This window comes from Chelonoidis abingdonii, chromosome 2, assembly GCF_003597395.2.
Source record: "Chelonoidis abingdonii isolate Lonesome George chromosome 2, CheloAbing_2.0, whole genome shotgun sequence".
NCBI classification, from domain to species: Eukaryota; Metazoa; Chordata; order Testudines; family Testudinidae; genus Chelonoidis; species Chelonoidis abingdonii.
In genome coordinates, this window is record NC_133770.1 from 101,020,686 (window position 1) to 101,042,203 (window position 21,518).

Here is a 21,518-nt window from a genome sequence, read left to right on the forward strand (position 1 = left end):
TATTAAGCACAATTGTAGCGTAATTACAGCCTTTTCCTTGAACTCTCCAGGGGGGTGGAGGCGTAGGCGGGTGCAGAAAGCCTTCCCCCACCGTTCTTACACGTCTGGGTGAGGGAGATTATGGGACGTGGGCTTGGCAGGGAGGTTATACAGGGGCTGCAGCGGCATTCTGCTACTGTGCTGCTCTTCCTGAAGATGCACCATGCGTTGGAGGATTTTCAGTTTGAGAACGCAGCAGATCCAGCGTTGCATCTCTCCAACGCTGGTCTTCCTGCCTAGCCCTCTCAGATCGTTCACTGGCATCTTTCCTGTACTTGGCTACCACATCCTTCCAATCATTCTGTTTATCCCTCTCATTGCGTGTTACTTCATAAATTTCTGTGAACATTTCATCTCGCGTCTTCTTCTTCCTCCGCCGTATCACAGCCACGCCCTCGTGATGGCATAGGGACTTCAGAGAAAATGTGCAGCTGCACGGGGAAGGCAAACCAGGGTGATAAGTATGTGAAGATACCTTTTACAGAGCAATGATATAGTACTCTTTCACATAGACACTATCCACCTTACAGAGCACATGTGATCTCTATACAAGGTCGCAATTTCGTATCGTTTAAATATTCAGTGTCTGTGTGACTGTGTGGCACACACACAGACGCAGGTCAGGCCAACCGTACGTCCATGCGGCGATGGTAAGTGAGGCTTTAAAATTTTGACTTCGCCGCCGTTCATATACACAGTGATCTATATGATGCCTTGCTCCTGTTAAGAGGAACCTGCAAAGCCCAAACCCCCCTCTTTCACATCCACCAACAGCGCATGGCTCCTATCATATACGATCACTGCTAGTTGGATCACCCTACTTCACCCCCCGCAGCGCGTTGCTGGTAGCTGGGAAGAATCCTGCTTGCCAGACGCTGAAAACTCGTCGCTATCCCTCCTCCCATCCCCCCGCTCTGGCCAGTAGCAAATCGCCATGTCTGCCCCCTATTTACATTCCTGATGTTCTACAAAGGTAACAATGGATGATATCTCTCTCCTGACAATAGCACCGCAGGAGGCAGATCGTTTTTTACGCAATGCCTTCAGTGCAATGCCTTCAATGCCTGTAGTACAAATGTCTTGCAAAATGCATGGCGTTGAAAAGTTACCTACTATGGGGGAACGGAGAAGGCTGTCTTGGCCAGAAATGTTCTCATATAGCATAAGGGTTTTTGAGTTCTCCACGATCGATTCATGGAGATTAATTTGGAGGATTTTCGCTCCATCCTCCAGACATGTTAACGAAATTTTCCTGTAACAGTAATGGCTGCGACTGCAGCAAAAGCCTGGTGTCAATGCGATCTACAAAAACCGTCTTGTTTTTAATCCGTGTTTTGGTACAGAATGAAGGGACACTTACCGGAGGTCACTTCCATGGCTTCACTGTCTGGGCTTCTCGCTTGGGAGCGCAGGGACTGTAATTCTTGGGTCTCAAAAGATCCTGGCTGTTGGGGTTTTACGGATGCTGTGTGCTTCACCACGGTCATCTTCATCCTCAAATTCGTCTCCATCTTCCCACTCGGCTACATCCTCAGAACACTTGATATTTCATCCCAAAGTCTGAATCCATGGACAGGGGTGGGGCCTGGTAGCGCTGACCAAAATTGCATGTAGTTTCAGCATAGAACCGGCATGTTTCGGCTCAGAGCCTGACCTTCCGTTTGCTTCTCTGGCTTTCTGGTAACCCTGTCTAGTTCCTTCACTTTCACTCGGCACTGAAGGGAGTCTCTGCTGTGCCCTTTATCAGCCATAGACTTTGAAATTCTTTCAAAAACTTTTTCATTTAGTCTTTTGGAACGCAGTGCTGTGAGCACTGAGTCCTCACCCCAGATAGCGATCGATCCAGAACCTCCTGTGTGGTCCCAGCTGGCGCTCTTCTTCGATTATCAGGAGACTGCACTGTGACGAGTGCAAATGAGCTCTGTGTGGTCACCTGTGTGTGCGCTGACCCTCCGGTGGACAATCAGGAAATGGAATTCAAAAGTTCGCGGGGATTCAGGCTTTTTCCTGTTTACCTGGCCAGTGCATCACAGTTTAGTGTCCGATGCTATCATGAGTGCCCCTGTGACAATGGTTCTGAAACCCAAATTGGGAGTGGCTCACTTGGGGCAGAGTCAATCGCTCTCTTCTGGTTCCTAAAAAATTGAGTAGTCCTGCCTGGACTGTCATAGCCACGACTGCCTGCCTCCAAGTGCCCCCCCCCGGTTTTAAGTCACGAATAAGTCTATGTTTCTTATTCTTGTATTCCTCACAACTGCATGACAGAAATGGGGGGTGGGCCTGCCACGGTAGCTGCGGAGGGTTGGGAGAGAGGTGAAGCAATGGTTGCGGTTCTTGCCGGGGAACCCCCTGTTAATACAGCCACGGAGTAGCTGCGCTCTTCTAATACCCTTGACTCTTCCTTCAGAGGAGTAGCCGTGTTAGTCTGGATCTGTAAAAGCAGCAGAGAATCCTGTGGCACCTTATAGACTAACAGACGTCTGTTACTCTATAAGGTGCCACAGGATTTCTGCTGATTTGAACTCTTCTTGTAGTCAGGACTGACTCTATTTTTAGACAGCATAAGGGAGGGATTGACTCAGTGGCCAGTGAGTCAATCCCAAGTTTGCTTTTGCGTTGCGCCCCCGGCTGATTTTAGCCAGGGGCACTCATGATAGCAGCGGACAGTTCAGAGAAGGAGAGATAACCGTCATGTCATTGCCAGTTTTCTCTGGCAGTAGACGGTACAGAACGACTGGTAACCATCTCTGCTATCATTGCAAAAGCAATTGAATGCTGGTGTGTAGCGCTCGAGTGTCGCCTCTGTCTCCACGGCATCTAGTACACAAATGGTGACGGGAAAAACAAAAAGCCGACGGTCTCTAGTGCTGCCGTGCTATTGTTTCTGCAAGGGCAATCCAGGAGAAAAATGTGCGAAAGGACTGTCTGCTGATGTTTTCCCGGAGCAAGGAATGACTGACGACATTTACCCAGAACCCCCCGTGACCATTAACATTAGCATCAGGGGCCGGGGGATCATGGAGGACGGAAAGGGGGTGCTGAGGACTCCCGCTATCCCACAGTCCTCAGCAGTCTCGTAAAACTATTTGCATTTCTTGGCTTAGCGCCCAGTGTCTGTAGCTTACAACACGGTGTCTTTTATGGTTCACGGAACAGCTATTCAGTTTCTTTCCCTACCCCAGCACGAGAAATGAAAGTTAAATAAAGCAATCCTTGAGTACTTACAATGTCACCCTCTTTGTACTGAATGCTACTGATAGAGGCGAATCTGCAGCACTGAAGAGCATTAGAGCTTTGCACAGTGGCAGTATCATAACCAATGAAGTTAATCTGAGGTGTGATTATTGCTACTTGAAAATCCGCTCCTCTCCCCTTCCTGGTGGTAGATGGTACAGTACTACTGTAGACAGCAGAAACTGTTACCATCTCATCTCTTTTTGTTACACTCACCAGTAAATGGGACAGAACGGATAATAACCCTGTGTAAATTTTTGAAAGGAAAATGGGGATTAACTCACTTGGACTGAGTCAATCCTGCCCTTTACGGTTAATAAAAATAGAGTCAGTCCAGACAAGAATAGGATACAGTGTATTAAAATCAGTGTAGCACAGCGCAGCTGCTCCGTGTCAGTATTCACAGAGGGAGCCGCTGCAAGTAACGCAACGTTGCTTCCCACCTACCTGGGCTACCACAGCAGTGCCCCCCCACCCATTGTTGGCATGATGTTATGAAGAATGCATGAATAAGAATCACAGAGTAGTTACTGAGATCAAATGAGGGGGAGGGAGCCACCATGGGCTATGACAGTCCATGCAGTTCAGAATCTTTTCTTTACGCAAGAGAGGAAGGGTCTGATGAAGCTCAGCCCCCAGGTGATAAGATGAAGACAGTTACCAGGCGTTCTGTACCATCCACTGTCAGAAAAAGGGAGTCATTCCCATTTTCACCCCGAGCCCCGGCCACACTCAGCCAGGAGCACTCACTGGGCGGCCGTCTACCCTCTACCCCTGGGGAGGGGCAGAGAGGAGCGGATACTGCTCTTCACCGCAGCAGCATCGCGTCTGCCAGCAGCATTCAGTACACAGAGGGTGACATTTACAGTACTCAAGGAATTATTTATTTCACTTTTTTTTACCGTGCTGGAGGGGGGAAAAAACTGACGAGCTGTTCCGTGAACCACGCAAGACACCGTGTATTACGCTGCAGACATGGGCGCGCAGCCAAAATGCAAATAGTTTTCAGAGACCGCTGTGGAGACTGGTAGCTGTAGTCCTCATTACCCCTCCCTCCCTCCATGACCATCCGTTTGAGTGTCTGGCTTCCCGTTACTGTTGTCACGCACCGCTGTGTATCCTGTAGTTTATTTTTCAAAGGCTTTGGCATTTCCTGTTCTTTAACGGAGCTCTGATAAAAGAGATTTGTCTCACCATACAGCGAGCATGACATCTGCTATCTCCCGTAAGGTTCAATGCAGGAGATACTTTTGCATTTGAACTGCATCGCCACCCGTGGTGATCAGAGCTGGACACGTGAAAGCAGGAAATGTCACTGTAAAGCTCTCGGGGATTTCCCTGTTTACCGGCACTCCGCATCCGAGTTCGGATTGCGGACCAGAGCGGTCAGTGGTGCACTGTCCTGCTAGAATAATAGGCAAGTGTAACAGAGATCCAGTGTATCAGAGAGCACAGGTGCTCCGTGTCAGTATTCACAGGGGTTGCCCCTGCAAGAAGCGCACCCGTTGCTTTCCTCCTCCTCAACCTTCCTGGGCTACCGTGTCAGTGCCCTCCCCCATTTGTGTCATGAAGTTATTAAGGAATACCAGAATAAGAAACAGAGACTTGTTAGTGAGAGAAAATGATGTCGGGGGGGAGGCACTTGGAGGCAGCCTCCGGGGCTATGACAGTCCAGGCAGAATGGACTCTATTTTTAGACACCATAAGGGAGGAATTGACTCATTGCCAAGCGAGTCAATCCCAAATGTGATTGCAAAAATTTTCAGCCCCAAGTTTCAATGATTAAGCTTGTTATTAGCCGTTCTGTCCTATCTACTGCTAGCGGTAGCAATGTTGCCCTCAATGTTGAGAATTTAGGCGGTTCTCCTGGATGGTAGGCAGGTCTGCAGAACCATCTACCACCAGAGAGGAGGAGATGGAGAGGAGCGGATACTGCTCTTCAGTGCTGTAGCGTCCCGTCTACCAGCAGCATTCAGTACACATAGGGTGACATAGAAAGTAGTCAAGGAATGATTTTTTTACCCTTTTTTTTCACGTTGTGGTGGGGGGGAAAGAAACTGAGGAGCTGTTCCCTGAACCACGCCAGACACTGTGTTTGACCCTACAGACATTGGAGCTCTGCCAATAATGCAAATAATTTTCAGAGACTGCTGTGGACTGTGGGATAGCTGGAGTCCTCAGTACCCCTCCCTCCCTTCATGAGCGTCCATTTGAGTCTCTGGCTTCCCGTTACGCTTGTCACGCAGCGCTGTGTATCCTGCAGTTTTTTATTCAAACGCTTTGGCATTTCGTGTTCTGTAACGGAGCTGGATACAACAGATTTGTCTCCCCATACAGCGATCAGACCTAGTATCTCCCGTACGGTCCATGCTGGAGCTCTTTTTGGATTTGAGACTGCATCGCCAGCCGTGCTGATCAGAGCTCCACGCTGGACAAGCAGGAAATGTAATTCAAAAGTTCGCGGGGCTTTTCCTGTTTACCTGCCCGCTGCATCCGAGTTCAGATTGCTGTCCAGAGCGGTCACTGCAGCACTCTGGGATGCCGCCGAATTTAGCGCTACTCCTCTCGTTTGGGAGGAGTTCCGAAATCGATTTAAGGAGGCGGTTAACTCGATATTAATGACGACGTCGTGTGAACGGATACAGCGTTAAATCGGTATATCGGCCATTAAACCGATTTAAAGTCGCAGTGTAGACCTGGCCTAAGATTCTTCTACCTGTTGTCACAGGATTAACAGGAAAAGAAAGAGCAGATGAGTCAAGCACAAAGAGACACAATTGAGAGTTTTTGCTTGCACAATGGAATGTAAGAATAACCATGGGCAAGAGAAAGTCTCATTCTGTAACCCCTACACTGGATCGCTCTTACTTCACTCCCAAGATGCTCCAAGTCAGTGTTTCTCAACCTTTTTAATACCAGGGATTGGCTTGCTGCCTTCCTAAACTGTGTTAGGGAGATCTCAGGGACTGGCAATGGTCCATGGACCTGTCATTGAGAAACATTGCTCTAAACTATGCCATGGTTGGAACTAGCAAAAAAAAAATTAAATAAAAAAAAAAAATCAGGGGACCTCCTAATCTCCCCTTCTTCTAGTATGTTCAGTTTCTTTTGAGAGTAAAAAAGAACCTGGGCCTATACCTTACATTCATATATTATGCTTTAGTTTTAGAAGGAACAGTCAAAAGGACTCCAGGAGACATCATGAGAATCTGAATACAGAGATATTTAAATGAATTATGAGCAATACCACTAATTACTAGTTAACACTGAGGTTATCTTTCAGGAGCTAGGGTAAGACAATATAGGAATGCACTAAGCCTATGACAATTCAGCATATAGATTTAGAGCCTGAATCTGTGGTTCACTACTTGTCTGCTTGGTACTACCAGGAGGAATGACAAAAATTTTGCCTCCAATCATGCTCTACAGTGCACCCTTCTATTCCTGATCCAGCCATAATTAAATACATTTAACATGGGAAAATTTCAACTAAAGCTAGTTTATTAAAAGAAACTTTCATCTACTGTATGAATTAGAGAAACATTCTGAAAGCATACATAGACATTATTAACACAGAGCTTGGTGAAAGTTATGAAAAAGTATTACATTTTTGTTTAAATAAAAACTGCAGGACTACCAACCCCATGTGTTTAAAAAACAGAGGGGTGGTACCCAGAAATGATGACATGTATGTATACCAAATATCATGAGCTATCAACACTGCAATTGACAATGAACTTAAACAGCCCCTTTTATTCAGTTTTTGGAAATGTTTGGCCATGACTACACTGGCGTTTTACAGCACTGCAACTATCTCGCTCAGGGGTCTGAAAAAAACACCCCCCTGAGCGCTACAAGATACAGCTCTGTAAAGCGCCAGTGTAAACAGCGCTGCAAGCTAATCTCCATGAGGAGGTGGAGTACGTGCAGCGCTGGGAGAGCTCTCTCCCAGCGCTGGCGCTGCGACCACACTCATACTTCAAAGGGCTGCCGCGGCAGCCCTTTGAAGTTTCGACTGCAGCCATACCCTTTGTATGAGAAATTTTTATTTCACAGGAAAGGCGAGGGGGAAAATGGTCATGAATACTTGTGCAAATATATATTTACATGAGTACTTATGTTGAAAGTGTTTGTGCTACCATCTTGAAAATTCTTTGCGGACTGGGAGCCATCCAATCAGGGAACAGAGAAAATAGCATGTTACTTCAGTAACTAATCACATAGCATGAAGATAATATACTCCATGAGATAAGCATGGAAAATAGCTCATAATCAATCCATATTACTTTGAATAGTGAAACAACTAGTAAAATTCACTCCAAAAGCACAAACAAAAGAAAAAATGAGAATAGTGAAAAATCAATCACATAGAGCACATTTAAGAAACAAATGATTCCCCCTTCCATGTCACTCATAGAGTGAGGTAACATTCACAGGCCTGAATAATACACCAGCACTGGCACAAATTCAGCTGCAGTTATCTGGCATGGAGATGCTCTTTATGATGCCACTAATTAAAAGAACTACTGACAGGACAGGGTTGATAGTATTCTCTGTCCATTGCACTAATGTTAACAATAATCCTTCATTGCTGATTCAGTGGCTAAATCAGCGCCACTGCTTTCACTTTCTTCCCAAATGCTGAGTCACTGTTGAATTCTTGCCCCTCTCCTTTTGCATCCTATGTGGGAAAGACTGGTTAGGCTAGAAATCGATGTGCACAGATGGAACCAGCAGCTGCAAGTGACAGCTTTCTTTTCATGAAGAGTAGCTCATGCCCTTTTTTTTTTTATTTTAAATTCATTGTTAAGACTAAGAGGAAGAAGTAGTAGCCATTCCATTTTCTCATGGTAAATAGTATTACTAATTTTCTCAGTTTGAAATTCAGCCCTGATAACTCCCTGTTTTCTCAGAAGATGCTGGACAGCTCCCCAGTTACACAGAACATTTCAGAACAACAGTAGCAGAGAAGGTAGCACACCTTTCAGGTTTGCTGGATATTACAAAAACCTGTGGAATATTAATATAGCGGTTGAGATCAATACTATCTTTTGACATTATTCTGATTATCTATAATGGAAGTCGGCACAACATCCAGAGTAACTAGCCTGAACTCAAAAGGATATAGAGACAAAGGTGTTGCCCTAGATTTGCACATAGAGAAGAACATGGTCCCTACAATGAATTATTGGCATAGGTCTTCCAAACCTATGCACAACATTTTAGATTAGCTACATAGTAATCCTACTGAAAATCTACGTAATTACAGGGGGATGATTGTCTCCCACAACTTTTGTTCCAACTGTAAACTTATCTTAGTCTCTCTCAGTTGGAAATCAGTCTCATGACAAAATAGAACATCTTTAAAAAGAGGATGCACCTCAATCACGAAGAGTGGCTTCTCGCAGGAAAGTAGCAGGAAGGGCCCTGCTGAGCCTGAGTTGCCCAACAAAGCTGTCCCCAAAATATACAAACAGAACATGAAACTTGTGTTAACAAGATAGCTCTTTCACTGACCTTACAAAAAACATTACATTTGACGAGCAAGGTTAAGATGGCTTCTTTAAGGAGATGATCAACTGGCCTGTCACAAGAATAAAGAGGTAACACTAAAAGTCCAAGTATACTTGATCAAACTACAGATTAGACACTCACTCAGTTCTGGAACCCAGAGAGGGTAGCCTGACCTAGTCCATTCCCCCTGTGACCACAATCTCCATTGCTCTGCTTACTTACATGTGTAAAGGATTCCTTAGTAGCTAACCATTGCCTTGATCTTTTTGATGTCACTGGTACTGAATGCTATGAGTCACATCTCTCATAGGCTGACCATCTTCACAGTTTCTGTGACTGTAGGGCCATATCCTGATCTGTTTAAATTATATTGTACTGAAATAAAAAACAAAGGAACTTGGGAAAATAAAACTACTCTCCGCTTTGATTCTATCGGTTTCCTATGCAAAATTTATATTCCTCAATTAATTTGCACCATCCAGAAGAAGGGATGGGGCCTGATGGGAAAGCAGAAGTATTTCACAGTGCCAGAATAGCTCCTCTGCTTTCTGTTGGGACAAACAGTTCATTAATTAACCGAGGTTTGAAAAGCTCTTATGCTAATTTTAAGTGGGGACTTCGCTAGAGACAGTTATGCTGCTGACCTGATGAAAGACTTCTGAGTGTAGATCATGACCATCTGTCCTTCTATTTCCAGGTCTGTCATGGTAAATGATAGAACTACAAATAGAAGTGCAACAGGGAAGAGAGTGGAAAAATACCAGGTAGCCCAAAAATATTGTTTTTTCCTAAGAAGCGTAAATGAAGCTTAAAGCAAGGGAATACAGTTTGCTTCCTAGTCTAAGAAGAGACCTTACTTTCCTGGCCTCCCAGTTTGGGTAAGCAGTGATTCCCTGCTCCCCTCCACACATCTGGGCCCACTCTCTGCTTCTTGCCTAGTGTGGAGAGAGCTCCCTCTCCTGGTTTCTAATCTACTATCATCACTGAGCACAAGTACTTTGATGCAGATCCTGGGGGTCATCTCCCTGTTCAAAAACTAAATCCCCACATAGATGATACAGAAGGGCTCCAGCTGGTACTTCAGCCATTTAAAACCAAGCCATTGGAATGGAGGGTTTATTTATTTTCCCAAAAACTTTTTAAAGATGCTGTGCAGTGAGTCTGACACAGCATTTGGCCATAAAAGAGGAGTATGCTTCCCTTACCCATCCCAACTGCATGTTAACTCTGAAACATAATGTTGACTATCTGAATGTCTGTGTTAATGTACACTCATTTCTTGCGTCTTGTCATAAAACAGAATGCAAGCTCTTTGAGGTAGAATATGCATCTGCCTATCTACTTGTAAAGCATCTTGTATAATGGGGCCCCAATCCTGACTGAAACTTAGGGAACTACTGTAACGCAACCAATAAACAAACAAACACTAGATAGTCACAGTTTCAAATGGTAGATGCCCTCACTTTATTTAAACTGAATTTCACAGGCCAGGTTCTCCTCTCAGTTTTACTAATTTAATATTGACTTCATGGAAAGGAGAATTTTCCCACTTGAGCTCATATGCATTCTTTAGCACCAGGGAGCACAACTGATGTTTTATATTAAGCACTGAAGGAAACTATTTTGAGAAGAGATGTCAGTTCATTTTTTGATTCCCACACTCGACTACAAAACTGAACAAAAAGACAATTTGTCATTGATCTGCCAAATCAGACAGACCCACTGGGCTAAGATAATAGAACTTACTGAGTGGTATATGCTGGAGAATTATGCTGACGTGAGAATGAACTGAACTGCCATGAGAAAGTAGTGGTCTCTCAGCATGATCTCGTGGTGTAACTTATATTCAGGGGACGGACTGTCAATCACAAAGCATTAAAATTGTTCACGGACTTCTGGTGCTGCTTGAAATGTCTCTTAGGCTCAGGACCTATGGGAATTCTTCAGTTTGATTACTTGCAGCACAATGGGCATCACCAGTCACTGACTCAGGTTCTAAGCACTATCATAATATAAACAAACAACTTGAAACAACAGACCACATGTAGGACAAATCCGGCAACAAAAGCCCAAATTGCATGAGAAATCTGCCGCATATCTCCCGAACAGCTAGCCAACATAGAGTTGACATCTAGTAACACACCCATTGAGTATATATGGCAGGTCAAGGGAAGCAACTGAAGCACATGTACAATTTCTAAGATTTCTACCACTGGGTTATCACTGAGAACTCAAGAAATATAAGGCTCCATTTTCAAGAAGCATTAATGCATTGTTCTAAAGCCTTTTAAAGTAAGTGCCAATGGCAGTACAAATATAGCTATATATTAGAGCTCAATATTGCTTTAAAAAAATTAAATGGATTCTCCAAACATTATTAACGGAAACCTGTGACCCAGGCCAAAACCTGTTTGTTCCACAATTACGTCTGCTGCTAACATACAGCAAACAGAGTCACACATATCTGCCAGTTTTATCAAGCTCCCTCATTTCTCTCTCTTTCTCATTTTTGGCACAGGGATTACCTGCCCTATGTTATTCAAATGGCATGTTTAATCTGTGTACCCAGGTTGCTATGGAATAGAGCAAAACTTTGTAAATCTCCACATTAAAACACATTCTCTCAAGATGTGTCATTTCGGTGCATTTTCTCATTCTCCCTTTATATTCCTCTCCCCTCCCCCCGTCCCTTCTTCAAGAGCAGTGCAAGGAGCGTGAAGTGGAAATACAGCAGCTGCCCACTTGTTAAAATATTTACATTTGTCATTTATGCATTACAGATTGAGCCAATTATGCACTCTGACTCAATGTGAAAAAGTAGCTATATGTTTTATTTAATCTTAATAAACCTGCACACAGCGACTGGCATTTGAAAGACTAAAACAGTAGAGGCTGGAAAGAAAAAAGAGTGTGCCTTTTTTTATTTTTTTTTAAAATAAAATACAATCATGCCTTCCTCTCCTTTCTTGAAAATGTTTATTTTTACATTAGCAACTAAACTTATTTCCATCAAATTGTCAATATTGCTATGGTTGTAATTTCCCAGCTTAGTTTAAATTTCAGTATTCTAAATATGGAAAAAAATATTTTAAATCATCACTGAGGTACAAATAATTTTGCTGGGAAGCTGAAATGCTCATAGTTGGCGCTAACCCCTATTTCAGTTAGAATTTCAATAGCTCTCCGCTGCAGTTACAGTAATCCCTTTGAAAACAGCACAGACATACTGTACTAACATGTAATTAATGTGTATATATATGGAGGTGTTTCTTCTATAGTGAACAGTAAGGGAATTTATGTCTGCTTAGGTTTCAGACAATTTAATGTTAGGTGAGCAAAAAAATTCAATCCAGAAGGAAAATATTAGGTAACACAGGGCCTACCTCTGCAATCTCTGTGCAGGCAAAACTCTCACTAATGACAATGAGAACTTTGCTTTCATTAAGAGTGCAGAATTGGGCCTAAAGTTTGCAATACTGTACTGTACTGTCATATAGGAGTCCTGACAAACAGCTATTGTGCATATGCAGTTTGGAGAAAGCTATAAACTAGAGTCAAAGGTCAAGTCCTGCTCATCTTTACTCATGAAAATAGTCTCACAGGCTATACAAAGACTCCTTATGTGAGTAAAACAAGCAAGACTGGGTCCAGTGAACGTAACCATGAAAGCCAAATGCAGTTTTATTGCATTTAATCTGCAATCAGTGTTACCTTGTGAAAGCTTACTATGGAGCACTTTTTCTTTTTCTTTTTCTGGTTACTGAGAACTCTTACAAGTTCTGAGGCGATTTAAATAAAATACTTACCAGGATTTCAGTGTTTTTAAAACAAATTTCTTTGAGTGAACTTATTTTTTGTCCTTTCAGATAGAAAATGCCCACAGTCTATTAATCCACTTGGAAACGAGGAAAGAATTATCCCCATCAGAAATTATTGTTATTTATTGTTTGTATTACAGTGCGTAGAAGCTTGGGACACTCTAGTTACTTTCTTGGACAGAATCCCTGGTATTTCTTGTGGTGTGGCCCTATAGGAATGAGGTAAGTGTCAGTTCCTCTGCTGTCCTATAGTCATGTGCTTGTACAGCAAGAAATCAATGCTATAGGTCTCCCCCTCATCTCAATCTTTTCTTTTTAAAAAACACATTTATATTTCATGACACTAGACTGACCTGAAAATCGAGTATGGTTGGCTACATGAGACTTTGACCTGCATCTACTCTATCTTTTTCTCTTTCAGGATTTCCTCTCTCTCTTCCAAGAATAATTTCTAGTGGCAGAAGTGAAAGGAGCACTTCTTTCTCCCTGATCTTTGTCATATCATGGTAAAACAGGTTTCTCTCTTCTCCAGCTTCAGCCTTTTTAAGAGCTTGTCACAATAAGTCTCCTACAGAAAACATGGTCAATGCTAATTGCTTACCATGGTCTTCTACCTTCCAGGGTAGACCCAAAGCTGTGTTCCTGATATAACATCAGCAGACGGAGCCCTGTCAGAAAACTCCAAAAAGATTCATTGACTTGGTTGAACAACAGAAGGGAAAAAAGATGTTGCTAGAAACTGTTTATTTAAAACTGAGCTAAATTAAATACATTTTGATTACTCAATCTTCCAAGACATTGCATTAAACTTTTGAAAACCATGTTGAAGAGACAGAGGTTTGCAGAGCTACTGCTGACATCAGAATTCTTTCTCAAGTAAGCCTCTATCTATCCACATAGTCCCAAGGGAGAAAGATTCCTTTTTTGGTATGATGACTTGATCAGAGGTAGGCAGCACACAAGCTGATTTTCAGTGGCACTCACACTGCCCGGGTCCTGGCCACCAGTCCAGGGGGCTCTGCATTTTAATTTAAATGTTAATGAAACTTCTTAAACATTTTAAAAACCTTGTTTACTTTACATACAACAATAGTTTAGTTATATATTATAGACTTATAGAAAGAGACCTTCTAAAAATGTTAAAATGTATTACTGGTACCCAAATTTATTAAATTAGAGTGAATAAATGAAGACTCGGCACACCACTTATGAAAAGTTGTCAATCCCTGACTCAGATTCTGAAGAACAATTATGTAGCAACTCGTTCAAAAGCCAAAATGAGATGATCATCCGTGTGGCCATATAATCGTAATAAAAATGGGGCTCTAACTACAGGACAAGTATAAGGAAGTATGCTTTTTCTATGTAGTTTTCTATCTGTCTGACTTTTTTTTGCTCACTTCTAGTGATAGATTTTCAGGTATAATACTTGTTTATCCTCCTCTGCTACACAGCTGAAAGCAAAGTTCAGCACCCAGATTTTGAAAGTACTTTCTCTGATTCTAATAAAATGCTACAGACAGGAGTGCAGAGGCAGAACATGTTACAGGCAGAGAAATGGATGTGTCTTTTACTGAGGGCTTCTAAAAGGTAGTTTTACAATCATCAACATCTATACAGAAGATCAGTGGACATGCCTTTAAAAAAAAAAAATAGCCATTATGGGATTTGTAATTTGGGAGTCAGAACAGAGGATCTTTATTTTTGACTAAAGCCAAGTAATGTACATCATAATCAGTATGCTATGTCATGTCCTCATGACATTTTTTTAAAACCTTCATCACCATGATGTCCATACCAGTTGTATATACTATTTTTCACATAATGTCAGGGGCGGCTCTAGACATTTCGCCGCCCCAAGCAGGGCGGCATGCCGTGGAGGGGCGCTCTGCCAGTTGCTGGGAGGGTGGCAGGTGTCTCCAGTGGACCTCCCGCAGGTGTGCCTGCGGAGGGTCTGCTGGTCCCGTGGCTTTGGTGGACCTCCCACAGGCCACCGGAGCCGCCTGCCGCCCTCCCAGCAACCGGCAGAGCGCCCCCCATGGCATGCTGCCCCAAGCACGCGCTTGGCGTGCTGGGACCTGGAGCCACCTCTGCATAACACCCAAGACACTGTAAAGAACTTGTGAATCTCTTACACTGCTTGAGGGCTTCACAACCCCCACAAGTATCTGCAAAGTACTTGGAGCTTCACAAACCACTATCATTAAAACTATAAGTCAAAGACAAAAGGATAACCAGACCCAAGTTACTATTTAGTGTTAGTGCAGGGACTTCACCAAGTTATTCTAGATTACAGTTATTGAAATATTGTCTGGGTTCCCAAATTTTACTTTTTCCTCAAAATGCCACCACATACATGCCAAATTCATGCCAAATTCATATGGCCTGTACAAGACCCTGTGCAACACTGAAGCCCCACTTAAATCCTCCAGTAACTGCTTAAATGGTTATTTGGTTTTGTGCAGCTCATCTGCAATGGGGTGAGTTGCTCCAGTGCTTCTGGATTCTCGGCGTTTCTCAACCCCAATTGAAGAATATATAGGCTGCAGGTGCTCAGCACCTTTGGAAGAAAAAATTAATCAGATCTTTGTGGAGTAAGTGCTCTGGGAGGGAATAAGGTTAAAAAAGAGCAAGTAATAGTATACATAACCCAGAGCTGGCCACAGTATTCTTTTTGCTCTCTAGCGTAGGTGTATGGTTAGTAGTATGTTGGTAGACATTAACAGGAAGAGAATGTTAGAATAGAGCTTAAAACCATTTCAAGATGTGAACTCTCTACATGCAGAAAAATCAGGACTTATGAATAAAGAAGAACTTTTTTTGAACTTGTTATTTCTTTCCTACTGTTTAAATGGGATATGCTATTTTCTGCTTCCTTTCCAACAATGTGTTATGCAGCATTGCTGGCTACCATGTCATGCTCCCCAGAGGTGGCAGCATTTCAGTGGTGGATGAATGATCCACATATGAACAGACCAGAAAGTCCTTTGGGATAGAAGTAAATTTCAAGAGCTATTATTAAAATAATCTTCTTTCCCTCCCCGCCTCCATCATATTTCCCTCCCTCTTTTTGTATAGCACTGGTCATAACACTTTGCCTACCGTTTTGCTAAGGAAGTTAGAACCATGTGTAAACAGAGCTGTCTATAGTTACTCATATAAAGTTAATGACTTCAACAGAATGAAGACTTTAAAAACAGACCCAGAACTATGGGGGTGGGGAGAGGAGTAAAGGCGGGGGCGGGGGACGGAAATGAGAATAGCAAGGGCCACTATGAGTCCAGTGGTAACTTCCTGTTGATTTTTTTCTTAGTTTTTTATTCATGTGCAAATTGACCCCATTTGTTTTTTTCATTCAGTCCCTGGATGGAGTATATGTGGCATAGTTTAGCAGCTAAGTTCCCATAAGATTTGAATACTGAAAGAAGTTATAATACTTTGTGCAATGTTAGAGGCAGAAGGCACAGTACGTAATTAAAGCACCATTACAACAGTATCATGAGACAAGCTACAGCTGTTTGTGAAGGAAAACGGAAAAATGTTAATTGATGGCAAAAGTGAAGACAGACCAAATGAGATAAAAACAAACACTGAAGTAAAAACTCAGTCTGAAGGCTAGTTCTGGCAAACTTTGGAGTAGAAAGGTGGCTTTTTCCATTACTATTGTTATCATAAGTTTGATGTTCATGACAAAGTATAATAAGACAAACATGAATCATTTACAACTTTATTAGCTATGCATTAAAAATAATATACTTTTGAACAAAAGTTTCCTATATAAATCAGGGGGAAAAACAACAAGAAGTCATCCAAACTAAAAGGGTACGTAAAAGATAATCCAAACATGTTCATTTTATTAATATGTTAAGCAAGGATGTTACACTTCAGTTGCCTAATGAGCAAAAATAACAAAATCTCTCAAAACTTGAGCTTAGAGATACTCAAGCAGACTTTGAGGTGGTTGTATTCTTTATCTGACTGACAAAGAGCTGATGCGTATTCAGTTCTTCACTGGCCTATCGAAGGAATTCACTTGAAAGTCTCTTTTCACATTGGTAAAGTTCAGGCAAAACTTTTATGATTACAGACAGTCTATGGGTCAGAGCTAACTTGAGAGAGAGAGAGAGAGAGACCAAGACCTTCCATATGGTGTATAACAACTTACCTTCACTTGGAATGTGTTTTTCAAATATGGACTTGAAAAATTCTGACTCATTTTGACCATGAGAGGGAAACAATGCTAGTTACTGTGCAGAAGGTGGACTTTTCACTGCATTCAGCCATAAAATAGCATCTACCAGGAACCGCGAACACACAGAAACTTCCTCACCAGTCTACCTATGTTCAGTCCAAAAGTTGACATTGCTCATGTCTGGAACAGGATCATTTCTCTTTTTCCTGTACACTGTTTGGAGTTGAGAAAATAAGCTCTGCAAGTTGCTCCCATACTATATTCTGGAACTAGACCCTTATGACGAGGAAGCAATCTACTGCCCTAGAATACTGTAAGAAGAGTCTAGACAACTGAAAACACGACTGCAAAGTCCATAATAAAAATGTTTGAGGAGTTGGTCAAGAGTACTAAGTGAACACTAAACACTAAAAAAGGCCACTGAGACCTAGATGGCATGCAGCATTAATGCTGCTTATAGAAGTTAACACTAGCTGTTGGATCTACTAACTTAGACACACACATACATTATTTCCCCAAGTGCCCTAAAAGTTCGAGAAGAGAATATATCCTGCTAGCTACTTAAAGACCTGATTCTGACTGTGATGGAAATAAGGGTTCATAGCACCAGGCTTTTAGGAAAGCTGATCCAATATTTTACTTTATCCACTCCCTCGTGAGCTATGCCCACCTCTCCTGCCCCCTTCTCGATACATGCAGACACAAATACTATTTACTCCTGACAAGTTTTACAAGAAGTCTAATATTTAGGAAGGAAAATACTGAATTTGTAACAAACAAGTCAGACTGTTAGATATAATCTTATTAAATTACAAACCCAAAATTCTAGTATCACCAAATTAAAAGCAAGTCAATTAGTATCTACTATGCAGACAAGTATCTTCAGAGGACTCTTCAATCCTGAGGTCAATGGCAGTGATTAATGAACCTCTTTCCAATATTACCAGGCATTGCTTCCCAGGCCATCTTAACTACCCACACTACACAAATTTTATGCAAAACTTCCCATTGATTTCAATGTGGAGTTGAAGGCCCTGGCAAGTTCTCCTTAAAAACCAAGAGCAGAATATAGCCCTTTTGTTTTTCAAAAAAGAAAAAAAATCCACACCAGACACAATGGAAGTTTGAAAGACATTTCTTGATGCATTGGATTTGTATTGGAAACATATAGAATAGAATGGCTTACTAAAGTGGGGGAGAGGGGGTAATTAGACAATCAGAGAGATAAAAAAAATACAGAACTCTAAGGAAAGATATGAAGGTATCCAAATGAATCACCTAAATTCCTTCCATTCAAAAAAACCTACTGTGGATCAAAACCTGCTCCGCTTACTCCCATGAACCATTCCCACTAATGCCTATCAGAACAGTCAAATACAGCAGACAAGAAAGAAGAACATATGGTCATTTTATTCACTGAAACAACTAACATTTAATGTACTTACTTTTACATATTTTTACTTTTAAAAAAAAATAAAAACCCTTTCCCAATGCCTGTGTTTTCTCATCATAAATTATTCCACTAATTAACAAGTTCTTTTCAAGCTCATGATCGAAAACGTCTGTTAGTCTATAAGGTGCCACAGGATTCTCTGCTGCTTCTATAAATTTTGTTACAGTTACAGGGGCACATACACATTTCCTGTAGCTTATAACAACTAAAAAGATACAAATAGTCTGTCTGTAAACTTCATTTCAAATTCAACAGTAACTGAACTTCTGAACAAAATCACCTTGTGTAAGTTGGTAACTTGTTTTCCACTTGCAAGTGGTTAAAAAAAAAACAGAGTAAGAAGATAATTGTCTTAAAAGTGCACAAAAATGCTATATTACACAACTCAGCTGAAACAAAAGAGAGGTTGTTTTATATAAAAGGAAGTTTATATGAGGATTAATTTCAAGACACTGTGACAATAATTTCTTTTGTCACAGTTGGTTGTCATTTTCTTTGCATCCTCACCATTGTCTCACTGTAGCCCTGAATTGTAACATTTGTTACAAGCAATATATTGTTGAGTGACATGCACAATAATCATCCATGCCAAAGCTTTTATATTATAGATTTAAGGAAACTGTCAGTAAATGGACTATTAAAAGTGGATATACCGTATTGATTCTCCCTTGAGCAATTTAGGCAGCATTGTTTGTTCAATATTTTTAAAACAAAAATTGCTGGTATTTATCTTGTTGGCAAGGACAAAACACATCAGTGCATTAGGGCTGTGATTTTTGCTTTGTTTAAACAGCACTAACAGCTTCTCCATTGTATATATAGCTGAACTTGTTCATGTATTGGTGTACTGATACTTCAAAAGCTAAGATATGGAAATGAAGATAAATACCTAAAAGGAAAACTAAATACAAAATACTGGAGATTTCTAAAGGGAATAATATGCAACACAAGTGCATTTCAATGACTTGCTGTTCTTCAGTAATTTGTATAATTATCCCATATGATTCCTTCCCTCACAATGATAGATCTTCCCTAATAAGCCTCAATAGCTCACTTTCATAGAAATAGGACAATTAATGGCAGACAACGCATTAATTGTATATGCAAAAGCTCTAATTTATTTACTCCTAGAGGTATAATAGATTTCAGCAAGACAAATCTCTTCATTTAAGGCACTTTATTCCTTGTTTCCACATATTATTAATTCATGGTATATTATATTAATCACAAATTAGTTACTGAACTCGTAGCAAAGAGAATGACACACAGGCTGGAAGGAAACATAGTCACAGCCAGTGAGTATGGGGAGTATCCTATCAATATGGTCTTGAACCTGGCTTGACTGACCAAAGGTTAGGCTTTTCAAGAGTGTTACTCAATTCCTATAGCCCACTAGAGCTCCACCTGCTCAGGTGTAGCTTCCCACATGGACTGTCTTAATCCCCTTAGACAAGGTTATCTTTCCCCAGGCCAGGCACATTCTGGCTCCAGCTCTGACGGACAAGTTTAGTATGATGCAAGAAATACAGAATACCCAGAAAGCAGCAGAGTCCACTGAGAATTTCCAAAACTGGCATCAAGAGTCGCAAGCTGAAGGGTGCAGATAGTGTATTTGTAGTTGTTTTATAATAAAAATTAAGGTCTTCCGTACACACTCTGGACCAAACTTTTTGTGATTTCAGTAAGGTTCCACACACACAGATGATTGGACCTCCTGATTTCCTAATGCCATTTTGTAATAATCTAAAAGTCACCTTCTGCCTACATAATCTGACATAGATAAAAATATCAGCTACTTTCAGTCATGCAATAATACACAAGACATGATAAATTATTTATATTATTTTTGTGTTACGATAGCACTGAATAGAGCATGCTGATCACTATCAACATTCCCAGATGACTGCTAATACAGGTCAGTCCAACTATAGGTTTGGCCATCATGACGTTGTGCCACAGCACCACATCCTGATCCTGACCTGCTTTACCCCTCCTGATCCAGTTCTAAGCCTAAATCTCTCACTCTTTCAGGTATTTCTATAGCACTCATCACCATAATTATCTAAGCCTCCCTGGAATTTAGGCAGCCAATTGTGTTGCACTACCATAAATTATAATGTGGCTTTACTAGATGGATACGTCAGCGACTAGGCTGGGAAAAAATTTGAACTTGGGGAACCAAATGAAAAAGTGTCCTCTATTAACTCACTGGACTGCCTAGCCATCAATTCCTTTGTTCTCATTGTGAAGAACAAATAGCAGCTAGAATGGCAAAAGGTCATTAGTAAGTTAAAATTGTTGTCTGTGGAATTCTCTGGTCACATATAATATGATTTAACAGGTTCTCCACAACCTGAAACTATTGTACTCCCTTTGATAGTTTATAGGAAGGTATTTTTGGAAAGCATACAGGTATGGATTATCATATGAGAGACTAGGAAAAAATGATGACAACATGTATTACAGAAACCATGAATTCCAATAATATAATAGCAAACTTCTCTTTCAATATTATTTAGCTGACACTTGCCAGTCTGAGTGTCAGGGCCATGTCGTGGGCAGCCTGTGGGCATGGGGTGAGCTGTTCAGTATCTGGGCCAAAGACAGGTCCAGGACCAGGCCAGGTCAAAACCACAGAGTCCCTTACTAAATTGAGAGCATGAGACAAGAATCAGGTTCAGACTAGGCTGAGTCTTTCACCAGGGTCAGCAATCATCCTAAGATCAGGGTCAAGAGCCAGGAATCCAGGCTAGTCACAGCAAAGAGTGGCATGCAGGGTCTGGGGCAGAAGCATACCAGAGATCTGCATTGCTCAGACAACTCCCAGAAATGGCTGGTTTATACAGAGACTGTAAGCTAATCAGGGAATCATAGGACTGTTGCTCATACTCCTTAGGGTATTCTGCGGGGCTTAGACTCACAGTACTTCTCAATGACAAGCCTACCTAGGCCCTTGGTACAGATGGGGAAGTGGCACCTGGTGTAGAGCCTGTAGTTGCTAGTTCTAGTCCTGGGGTATTCCTATATTTAGGCTCAATTAAACCTGCATCATTGTCTTCTGCCCATGTACCGCAAAAAGCAAGTTGATCTTTTTGAGGCATTTTTGTTGCACTGAAAGATCACATACATCATTCCATGTAGTTCGAAGAATGCCTCCAGTGACAACGTGTAATTGGCATGTACTTGAGTTTGGAATCTGGATAGAGTTTAGAACAAGGAAATTCCCGCAGCTGTCTTTATGCAATAAGCTCAGACTGCTGATTGCTTG

General features: G+C 41.7%; 1 protein-coding gene and 1 pseudogene across 2 annotated transcripts in view; one reads left to right on the forward strand and one right to left on the reverse strand.

The window, feature by feature from the left end:
- EGFR (epidermal growth factor receptor) overlaps positions 1–21,518 on the reverse strand; it is a 516,130-nt gene that overhangs the window by 431,531 nt on the left and 63,081 nt on the right. The gene's annotated exons all lie outside the window — the stretch shown is intronic.
- LOC142046439 (U4 spliceosomal RNA) lies at positions 3,330–3,545 on the forward strand (annotated as a pseudogene).